Below are 10,115 nucleotides of genomic sequence, written 5' to 3'. Positions count from 1 at the left end.
ACATTAGAAAGAGTCACTTTTTTTCTGCAGGACTTTAGTTTTTGGATAACTTTGCTGAATGCCTATGGTATTTCACAGCCTTTTGTGTTAGCTTTACATATGTGGAGTGGAATGTAAACCACAGGTGAAAAGTTGTTTGGACTTAAACCCGTAGAAATATAGTTGTAAAATTATGTTGACAAGAGAGTTGCAAATATGTCAGTGTGTCCAAACTTGCCAGATTACTATGGTTTTGTTGTCTGTCTGTGTGAATAAATAGTACTTGTTTTCTGGGAAGATCATGCTTAAAACTGTTAACACTTGGAACCAAATTTTAGACAATATTTAATACCGGAGGTCTGAGGCATGGGTAGTTGTTACAGTAGTCCAGAGAGGAACCATGTGAGGTTATAGACTCACATTTCACAGGTGTAACATGAAGGTTTTTCCATACCCATTACAGTCTGACCAGTGTGACAAAAGGCAGAATAGGGCTGTGCGTTTCTTCTCTTAGTCTCTGAGGTTTTGTTGGTTGCTTAAGAGGCTTGCCCAGGGCAACACAGGCAGTCTCTGGCTGTATTGGGAACAGAACCTTGACCTCCAAAGTTCCAGCTCTGTGTCTTGATCACAGAGTGGGTCAGGGCTAGGTGCTGGTGAATAATTTCTCCTTCACAGGTGTAGAGAAGCTGTGAAGAGCCCTTCTGAGTTCATTAGGGTTTCATTTGTGTGAAAATTATGGAAGGGATTGGCTCCTGTTTGTGTGAGAACTTTCACATCTACAAATCTGGTTTCTAGACGTTTGGTACTATTTGCTCCAAATCAGCTTTATTCTTAATGTCTGCACATACAGACTATTAAGAAATCATGGTCGTTTAATAAGAAAACTACTTACTGATTTTTCTTGCTGTCATTGGATTTTACAGTTGTTACCTATCTAAATCATACTTGGTGACCAAGTCTTTTATGTTTCTGTGAATTTTTTCAGTTGTGGGTTTTGGTGGTTTTTTTTGTTGGTTTGTGTTGGGGTTTCTTTTGGGGGTTGTTGGGCTTTTTTTTTGGTTTAAACCTGTTGAATTTTGTTTACACTTTTGATAAAAGGTCGTGTCATCAAGGGAGAGAAAAGAGATTTTGTGTTTGGGGGTTTTTTTGGAGGTTTGTGGAGGTGTTTTTTTTCCCTTTGTGTGCTTTTCTTTTAATCTGCAGTTGTGTTCAAACCAGCATAGAGAGCATTTATAGTGAAATACAGGATTTTCTGTTTCTCTTGGCAGGTATGTTTACTTTACCCTAGTGCTCCTTGTGTTTTATTTTGGTTTGAGAACCACCGCACTATGTACTATGAAGAAGAGCTAGGATGTGCCTTTAGCGCACAGATAATGAATGAGGTGATGCTGGTCTCTGCAGATGTTCACATACGGCAGGTGCAGAAACAGGGTTTATGGCTTGCTGCACTTCTGTGGCTTTGGCAAAGAGCTCAATGTGCAGCTGATGAGTGCCTGGGTAAAGGAAAGACTGATGGAGGAAGGGAAGCTTTAGAAAAGAGGAGAGACAGTAGAAAATTCTGAGTAAAGACTGAGACTAAGAGGAAATGAAGCCCGACAGATACTAGGGTTTTTTCAAAAGTTATTCTTAAAGATTAGTTAACTGTGAAGATGTGAAATCAATAAGGAAACAGGAAGAGAGAAAGCCTTCATTTCCCCAACTGTTTGTTCCTGTGTTGGCTTTTTTTCTCCTTGTAGTCCCTGCTCATGTATTAAAGGTTAAACATATATATATATATATTCAGTGTAGTATCATAAAATATTCCTAATAATCAAAGTCAAAGGTGGTAGAGTAAAGTTGGGGCTGCTTCTTTCATCACATCACCCTTTTTCTTTCGGTTTTGTTTCTCTGTACTGCTTGCCCCACCCTCCTCTGCTGAGGTACTCATATATTGCTCATTGTCTTATTTCTGGTGTCTAATGGGCTCAGTCTTACTCTGTAATTCACTGCTAGTATGTATTTACTTGGTTTTGTCTCTTATATAACCCTAAATTATATTACTTACATACTGGCTATGAACACTGAGGAGGACTGGTGTGAATAAGATGAAAGGAGATTCGTGAGCTTGTCTATTGTCTTCCTCCCATGGAAACTGCCAGCATCATTATATCTCTCTGAAACATTGCTGTTGTATGCTGTTGAACACGGGCTTATTTAGACCACTATTGCTGTGTAGTTGTGATCCGTCAGGTAAATTAGCTATTAAACTAATTGGAAAGGTGAAAACAGCCATTTCTTACCAAACGTGTAGAAGTTGAGGGAATGTCAGCAGAGTGGGGAAAAAAATCTGTGAACACATGTAACTGAAGGAACTGCAAAAGACTCCAGGCAGCATCTCATTCAGATTTTTTTAAATGTTTTGAAGTAGAAAAACTTGAATGAATGCTTTCTTTCTATATTATGTCGTCTTTTCACACATAATTTACCCAGAGCTCAGTTCTCAGTAAAGCACACCTAGAAATACATAAAGGGTGATGTGCAATAGCTTTTCATTATTTTTAAATCATTTATTGTGTTTTCTTGTTATCAAAACGTGTTTTGCTTTTAACATTGCTTTTGTAAACAATGGCTGTATTATGCTGTTAGTGAATTGGACTGGTTGTGTCTGCTTACTGCACCCCTCTGCTTACTGCATCCCTCAGAAGCTCAGAAAGAGTAGAGCTCTTCTCTTGTGGTTTGTTTTTACTTATGGCTGACTTGTACCTTATTACCCATGCCAAATGTTTTTGTAAGTGATGGGCTGTAATACAGACAGGCTAAAGGACGGTCAGAAGACAATGTTTTGACATATGTAGTAGGAGTTCGTGGGTGAAGCCAGCCTGTTTTCTACAGGCAACCCTTTTGCTAGAACACTAGCAGAATTTGGTAGTGCAGTCTGCACTGAGAAAAAGAGAAAGAAGTTGACTTTGGCTGAGTTGTCTGCAGATCGTAACTAAGGTGTATTGGCTGGTTTTGTTAAAAAAAAAATTAAAACCTTGTTCAGGTTAGGGTTTTACTTCTTTAAGCAAGTACTGTATGTTCTGAAAAGCACAGTCCTGGCTCTTCTCCTGGGCCAAGAGTTTTAAGGAGAATGGCTTGTTTTATGAATTTGCAAGTCTTGTAAATGAATGAGTGTTTTCATGCCTCAAACTCTGCAAAGTATGGAAAAATGTGATTTTGAAAGCTACCAGAGTCACTTGTTATGTGTTCTTTTCATAGCATCTGCTTGCAGAAAGGTTAGCTTTTTTTACTACAGTGTAATGTCTAATATGTCTAAAATCCTGGCAAACAAAGCACTTTGTAATTTAGAACACTTTGTTAATGGTACATATTTAACTCCTTACTGTTCCAGGAGACTACAGTAGCTCTTGTCAGTAGGGAGATAGCTCTGATTTCCCCAAAGCACAGTCCGTATAAGAAGCACATGGTGATCTGTTGTAATGCTTCCATTTGAAGAGTCTGTTGCATAAACAGAGAGAAGGTAATTCCATCTGCCTCCTCCAGAAGAAATCTCTACTGAAAATGCTAATGCAGTAGCTATCAAGCAATGGCAAGGTGATATTAACAGCAGTGTGTCAGTGACTTCTGATTTCAAACTACTGAAAAAGCTGAAGTATCAGCACTGAAGTACATTTGCATGCTTAGCATGCAAAAAGCATTCCCATAGGAAGAGCATTACCTTTCAAGAAAAGGAACAGCAAATTAAACAGGTTAGATCATTAGTAACAGTTAACTATGTTTATGCGCCTCTCATTTCAAAGTCAAGAAACTGAACCACTTTGGATGCACTTTTGTGTTGTAGTGTCTCAGCTCAAGTGGGCATATTATAATCTTAAACGAGAACCTTTTCTGTTACGATAAATAAGTAGAATTCCTGTTGAGGCTCAGACTGGATACAAATGTATTGGAAAACTAGATGCCCATCTTGAGTAGAAAGATTATCTGTTGTCTTACATGGTGCTTTGCACTGTACTGGTCATACTAGTTTATAAGGACAGGTGGGCATGTTGCCCTTTATATGGCTTGAAATCTGCTCTCTTGGCAGTTCTCTAATGAAAAAATTGTTCCAAGAGTAACAGAACTAGTCAGCCTGGTTTCTTGAGGAGTTGCCTTGTGTCTGCTCTTCCTTCTCTTGTGCCAGCAGAAGGACTCCATCCCTCTTCTCGCTCCCAGCTCCCTATCTGCAGTGCCTGCCCCAGCCCTCCATTGTCAGCTATTCCCCTGTATCTGTTAAACCATTCCTGACAGCTCGGCAGTAGCTGGCATCTCTCCTTGATCCCTAGTTACCATTTGATCAAAAAGAGGTGTGGTGCAATGGCCAGTTTGGTGTTACTTAGCTTGCCAGGGGGCCAAGCAGAAAATGAGTCCATGAGCATGGAGCAGCTATTTCCTAACAGAGTGTGGCCTTGTCCCTTCTACCTGTCCAGCAGCTTTGGTGAAACTTACTGGCATATGCTTAGTGTGGGACCTTCACCAAGCTTCCAAACTTGGCTAAAACTGGTCCATGGGCAGGATGGCTTTGGAGTAGGGGAGGGAAGGGGCTTAGTGAAAGCAGGGAGCTGAGTAAATCTCTGAGCCAAAGCAGGAACTCTGCCTGTGGTGTTACTCTTTTTTCTTGGGGTTTTTTGTAGCTGTGATCACTCATTGCTGCAGTCGTCCTTTAGATGTGGAGTATAAAGCTTTTGGGTTTGGTTTGAAAAGGCTTGGATAGTGTGAGCATTTAAGATTATGAAAAATAACTTCTCTCAAATTTTTCTATTCCATTTTTTCTCTAGTAACAACAGTAGGAGCTTTCTGTATGCCTGTAGAGTTAGAACAGTGAACTAAAAAGTCAGTTTCAATTTTAATCAGGGGGTTTTATGTTACTTCATCACTTACTAGTCTCCCAGTTTTCCTACCAGATGCTATGGATAAAAGGACCAGAATTTCAAGTGTATATTTTCAGTAGATATTACTTTGAGGTCGTGGACCCTCTGCAGACTGCAAACTTCAGGTTCTACTGATTCTTGAAATCTAAATAATAAAAACTTTGTTCTTTAGCAGCTCATATTTTTCATGAGTTAATGTAGATATGCTTTCCATAATAAAAGAGTTTATGGTATTACAAAGATGGGTATCTGAGCTGAGTTCTGGTACACCTGTGGCAGGTGAAACACTTGGATGGCACTGTACCTGCTTTTACTTTTGGAACTTGAGTCTGCCTATGATGGAAAATGGAGCAGGAGAAATGGTAGCTGGCTGTCTAAAATTGTGCCTGTAAATGCTAAGGGTTCATGGCATTCATTTTTCACCCGTTCAAGATATCAGTGTTTATCCAACTCTTTTTGTCCAACAGTTTCCTTCAACTGGTAGGAGTTAATGCTGGTTTAACATGTACTTTCCTTACAAGTGTTATAAACTATAAGCTCCTGAGTTTCCTGAAACAGCTTTTATGGAGTTTTCAACTCTCTCATTAACTCTTCTCCACCCGGTGCATATTCTTCCTGTAACAGGACAAGAGTATCCTTTTTTTTTTCTCTCATTAGTATGTATGAAATTTAATAGAAACGTTTGAGAAATAACTACAGGCCACTTTTCTGTGTGAGCTGAATCTCCACCAAGGTGAATCAGGTATAAAAAGGATAATGAAACCTTAACAAATACATTTGTTCATTTAGCCACTTCCCCAGTATTACCTCCTCCTGCTGTCACTGAATTGTTTTCTGAGGGATGTGTTTAACTCCTGCTGTCCTAGGTCAAGGGAAAAAAGCACACTTCCCCTCCTCTTCTTCTCCCTCCCCCCCAATCCTCAGTGGAGTGCCTCCTCTGTAACCTTTGAGTGTCTTATCTGTGCTAAATATCAAGTTCCTCCTCTGCAGCACTTCAGGCCTCTGCTTTTCCTTTTTTTTTTTTTTTTTTTTGAAAGACCAAATGGCTCATCTGTTTCTTATTCATGTTTCTTTTTGAGTATCAAAATTGTTTTAGGAGGGTGTCAAGAGAACTGGATCACAAGATCATGCTTTGCCTTTGCAGCTTCTGTAGCTGTCTCTCTCATGCCATATATGGTGCAGCATTGTCATAAATATGAAGCACAGAACCATTTTAATCATGTGATTTACAGACAGATCAAGCGAGGGGGTTCTGCAGGGTTGTGGTTTTTTGGTGGTAGTTCAGTTGTGCATCCTGACGTCTGTTTATCTCCAGAGCAGGGAATTCTTATGCATGTCTTGTGAAGCACTAAGTAGGGCTAAGATAGAAGATAGCAGTTCTCTCTCTCTCTCTCTCCCCTTCTCCCTCTCCCCTTCTCCCCTCCCCCTCCCCCTTCACACACACACAGAGACACCCGCACACACACCTTTGGGGCAAAAAAAAATTTAAGAGATTGAAGGACTAATTCATCTGGAATTAGGCAAGCTGCTGCTGCAGAGACAACGAAACAAAATTTAGATTAAATTTAAGTAACTCTGAGAGGAACAGACATCATTTGTTTGAAGAGACCTAAATAGACAGTTATTTTATAAACTGGTTTGCAGTTGTATGTGGTAAACTTAAAACTTTATGTTAAGTGCCATGGCTACTGCCTTGTCATAGTGTGAATGCAGAGAACCTGATATTGTTCCATTCTTGACGAGTAGTCATTGCTTTTTGGTTTGTCTAGTTTGGATTAAAAAAACAGAGAAGTGAAGTGGATTTCCACAATGCTGGGATTGATGCTACCTGAAGACTTTCACGTCTGTGGGTTTGTGACATGTAGATTTATCCAAATATTGCAAAGGAGCCCAAAACAGAGAAAATTTGATTTCTGTTCTGTTCTGAAAAATCCTATGGAACATGCAGGTGTTTTTTTGCAGTATCTGGAAAAAGATTAATGTTGCGCATAGGATTTTTGTGGGGATGTTTCCTGTGTGTATATTTTTATCTGCTTAATCTACTGCTCCCTAAGTTTCATGTGGTTTTTTTAAATAATTGCGTATTTAAAAAATAATGATTTCAGGCTGGTAATTGCATACAGAGATATTACTTGCTGTGTTGCAGGTAGATACCTGCTGAGAGAAAGCTAAAGCAGCAACTGGTGCAGAGTGTAGACTTGAACTTTTTTAAATAATTCATAATTTATACAAATTATGAATTTAGGCAAAGGGAAGCTTAAAGACCATTGAGCACTAGGTTTAGTAATTTTCTCTCTTTTGTGTGGCTTTTTTCTATTGACATTCTCAAACTTGTAAATATCCTGTTTCTCTCTACTGCCCACACTGACTGTGAGGTTTTACTATTATTTATTTATTGGAAGCAAAATTTACAGAATGAGAGCTATATGGATGATGGGCTATGCTCTTACATATGCTTGCCTCTCTGTTTACTCTGGAGTACTTTCTAAGTTTTAATAAGGATTTTCTGGAGTATCCAAGAATCCCTTTGCAGTGGCTCATACAGTCTTTGTGCTGTCATTTTTTCACATTCTTAAGTGGTCTGGTAGTTAAATGAGACCTGGTGCAACAAAAACATGCCCTTCTGATCTTGTCCTCCAGCCAAAACTTTCTGTCCTGTTTCCCCTTATGTTTTTTCCCCTCTGCAGCACCTGGATTTTTTGTTACATTCCTGAGGACTTGCTGGTTATTTTTTCCTTTTGCAAAAAAACTAGAAGTAGCTTTAGCTACAGTCATGGCTTGTCCCAAGACTTTTCAGTCCAAGTAAGATTTAATGAATGACATTTTGTTTTGCAAGAAGAACAAACAGAAAAGCCTCCAGCATCAAAAGATGGCAGCAATTTTTATCACCCAACTTGATGAGCCATACATATATGGACAGATTCTCTAAATCAGCATGAGAAGTCTTTGAACCTTTATTTATTCCATAAATAGGTTAATGAAATATTTTATTATTATTATTATTATTGTTTAATATTTACAAGTTTGGTATGGTGAAGACATGAATTGCCCATTATTAAACTTTCCCACAACTAATAGGCATGGTTTTAAATGACAAGTTTTTCAAACAAAACTTCCTTAAAGAGCTCTGTTCAATAGCGCAGCTTACTAATGTCTCAATGGGAGTTCATGTAAATCACATTACTCGCTGCTACATTGTTGTGTTGCTGGCAGAAAATTAGCTCTTCTCATCATAGGTAGTTCCGTATTTCATCTCAGGTGGCAAATAGCAATCAAACCTGACCAACGTTACAAAACAAATTGAACCTGAAACTTCATTTGAGGAATCCAGTGACCTAACACATGAGGGGAGGTTGGCTTGCTGGGCAGTTTGATTTCTCCCATTTGCTGATGAATGTGGCAGCAGTAAAATCCTTCTGGCAAAACAGAGTGCCTAATAACTTTGTAATGAGATTTACTAGATGATTATTATCCATGGAGTTTTGCAAGGAGGTTTTATCCTAATATTTGAGGAAACCACTTGTTGCAAGCAGGGCCAGTAAGTAAGTAAGGAGACAGCTGATTTTGGAGGAGTCTGAAGCCCATGCAAAGAAGGGGGCCTGATTAACAAAGTGGATCCCTACTGTCTGCTGACAGTTCTCACCACTGGGCAATGGTTCATGTTTGCAGGTCACAGCAGCTGTGTCATTTGTCGCCCATGAACTAACACCTCTGCTCTCCTGCAATCATACCTCACAGATGTATGGAATAGCTAAGTAAAGACTGTTGCTCTATTTTAATCTGTCTAGAGTAGAAATAACTGGATTTACTAGTAGCGTCCTGAACCATAAGACACTCAGCTTTGAGTGACCTTAATGTTCAAGACAGGTATTGACTGGCAGTCACAACCGTGAATTAGAGTGTTCTTTTTTAGGAAATAAATGGTAACTCCCTTATTACCTGAAAAATTCTGTTATGAGGACGAATTGTATGTTGTTTTTTGGTTGGGTGGGGTTTTTTGTTTATTTTGGTTTTTTACTTTAAATATATTGATGGTTTATATATATGTAGTATTACCTGCAGAACACGTAATCTTGTGCAGGGTGTATAAGACCACTCCATACAACATATGATACTGGCACTCTTGTAAACACCAGCTGATTATGCTGTTTATCTCTCCTATTTCTTGAAAGTGTCCTAGTAGTGTCAACTACAGAACCACTGGAGCTACTCCTAACACAAAAAGCCCTTTCATGTATCCAGATACTTGAGTGTAGTGTTACTATGAGCTTGATCTGGACAGCCTGAGCTTAAATACCCCTCCTTCAAATTTAAATGTAATTAATTAGTGGTGTGGACATAAGCTAGCTCCACTCAGATGCTTCCGAGTTTCCATGCCTTTCTGCTGATTCTGTTTTTTTCCTGTACCCCAGTGTGCCAGATGGAGCACAGCTCACTGACTCGTGCAAGTAAGAGCTCTCTTTGTCTTTCAAAAAGAAACCAGGCTTTCTTTTGGCTGTGTCAGATAGCTTAAAGGCAATATTGGAAACAATTTATGTGCAGCACTTCCAAATTGCTGAGCGATAAAGCTGTTATTGTTGTGATAAAGTAGAATTTTGGGGAAAGACCTGAATGAAAAAATCCAATAATTCAAGTAAGCAGCTGAGGGGAGCCTGTAGAAGTAATGCTAAGGTTTAAAATCCATCAAAATGCAAATAGAATGAGTAGATTTTGTGGTTGTTAGTGTGGACACAAGTGTGGGACTGTGAGGTTAAGACCTAGCAACCTTCTGCACGCTAACCAAGTGTAACTCTTGGTTTTGAAATAATTTAAAACACATAGGCACCCTCAGTGAGAAGACCGTTAGGAGACCTTTGGTGTAATTTTCAAGAATATTTTGTAAATGCAGAGGTAAGGAGCCATCTGTAGGATTTTGTGGGTTCCAGAAGTCAGCTGCCTTCATAGCTGTGTTTTTGAACTGTGGCAGTGGTAGCACAGAATTTACTGTTCCCAGAATATATAGCAGAAATCTCTTCAGTTGTCATAGCTTAATTCATTCCTAAATGTTACACAGTACCCAAAGAGTATCTTGCATTGATTATGCTAATTTCTGCTGTCGTCCTGTTTGTAATTATGCATGTACCCTGCACTGAGGCTGAAAAGACTTTGGCTAAATAAAAAGCTCTTTTATTATTGTGATAAGAGAATGTTTTCTGGGCAGCAAGCCTCTGGCTGCTCTAAATTACTTGTTACATGAAAGAGTTGTGTTGA

At 39.1% G+C, this 10,115-nt stretch overlaps 1 protein-coding gene across 8 annotated transcripts in view; it reads left to right on the top strand.

Annotated features, from left to right (window-relative positions):
• ZDHHC20 (zinc finger DHHC-type palmitoyltransferase 20) overlaps positions 1-10,115 on the top strand; it is a 48,580-nt gene that overhangs the window by 1,759 nt on the left and 36,706 nt on the right. The window lies entirely within an intron of this gene.

Source organism: Falco rusticolus, chromosome 2 (genome assembly GCF_015220075.1).
Source record: "Falco rusticolus isolate bFalRus1 chromosome 2, bFalRus1.pri, whole genome shotgun sequence".
Lineage (NCBI taxonomy): Eukaryota > Metazoa > Chordata > Aves > Falconiformes > Falconidae > Falco > Falco rusticolus.
This window is presented reverse-complemented; position numbering and strand designations above follow the sequence as displayed.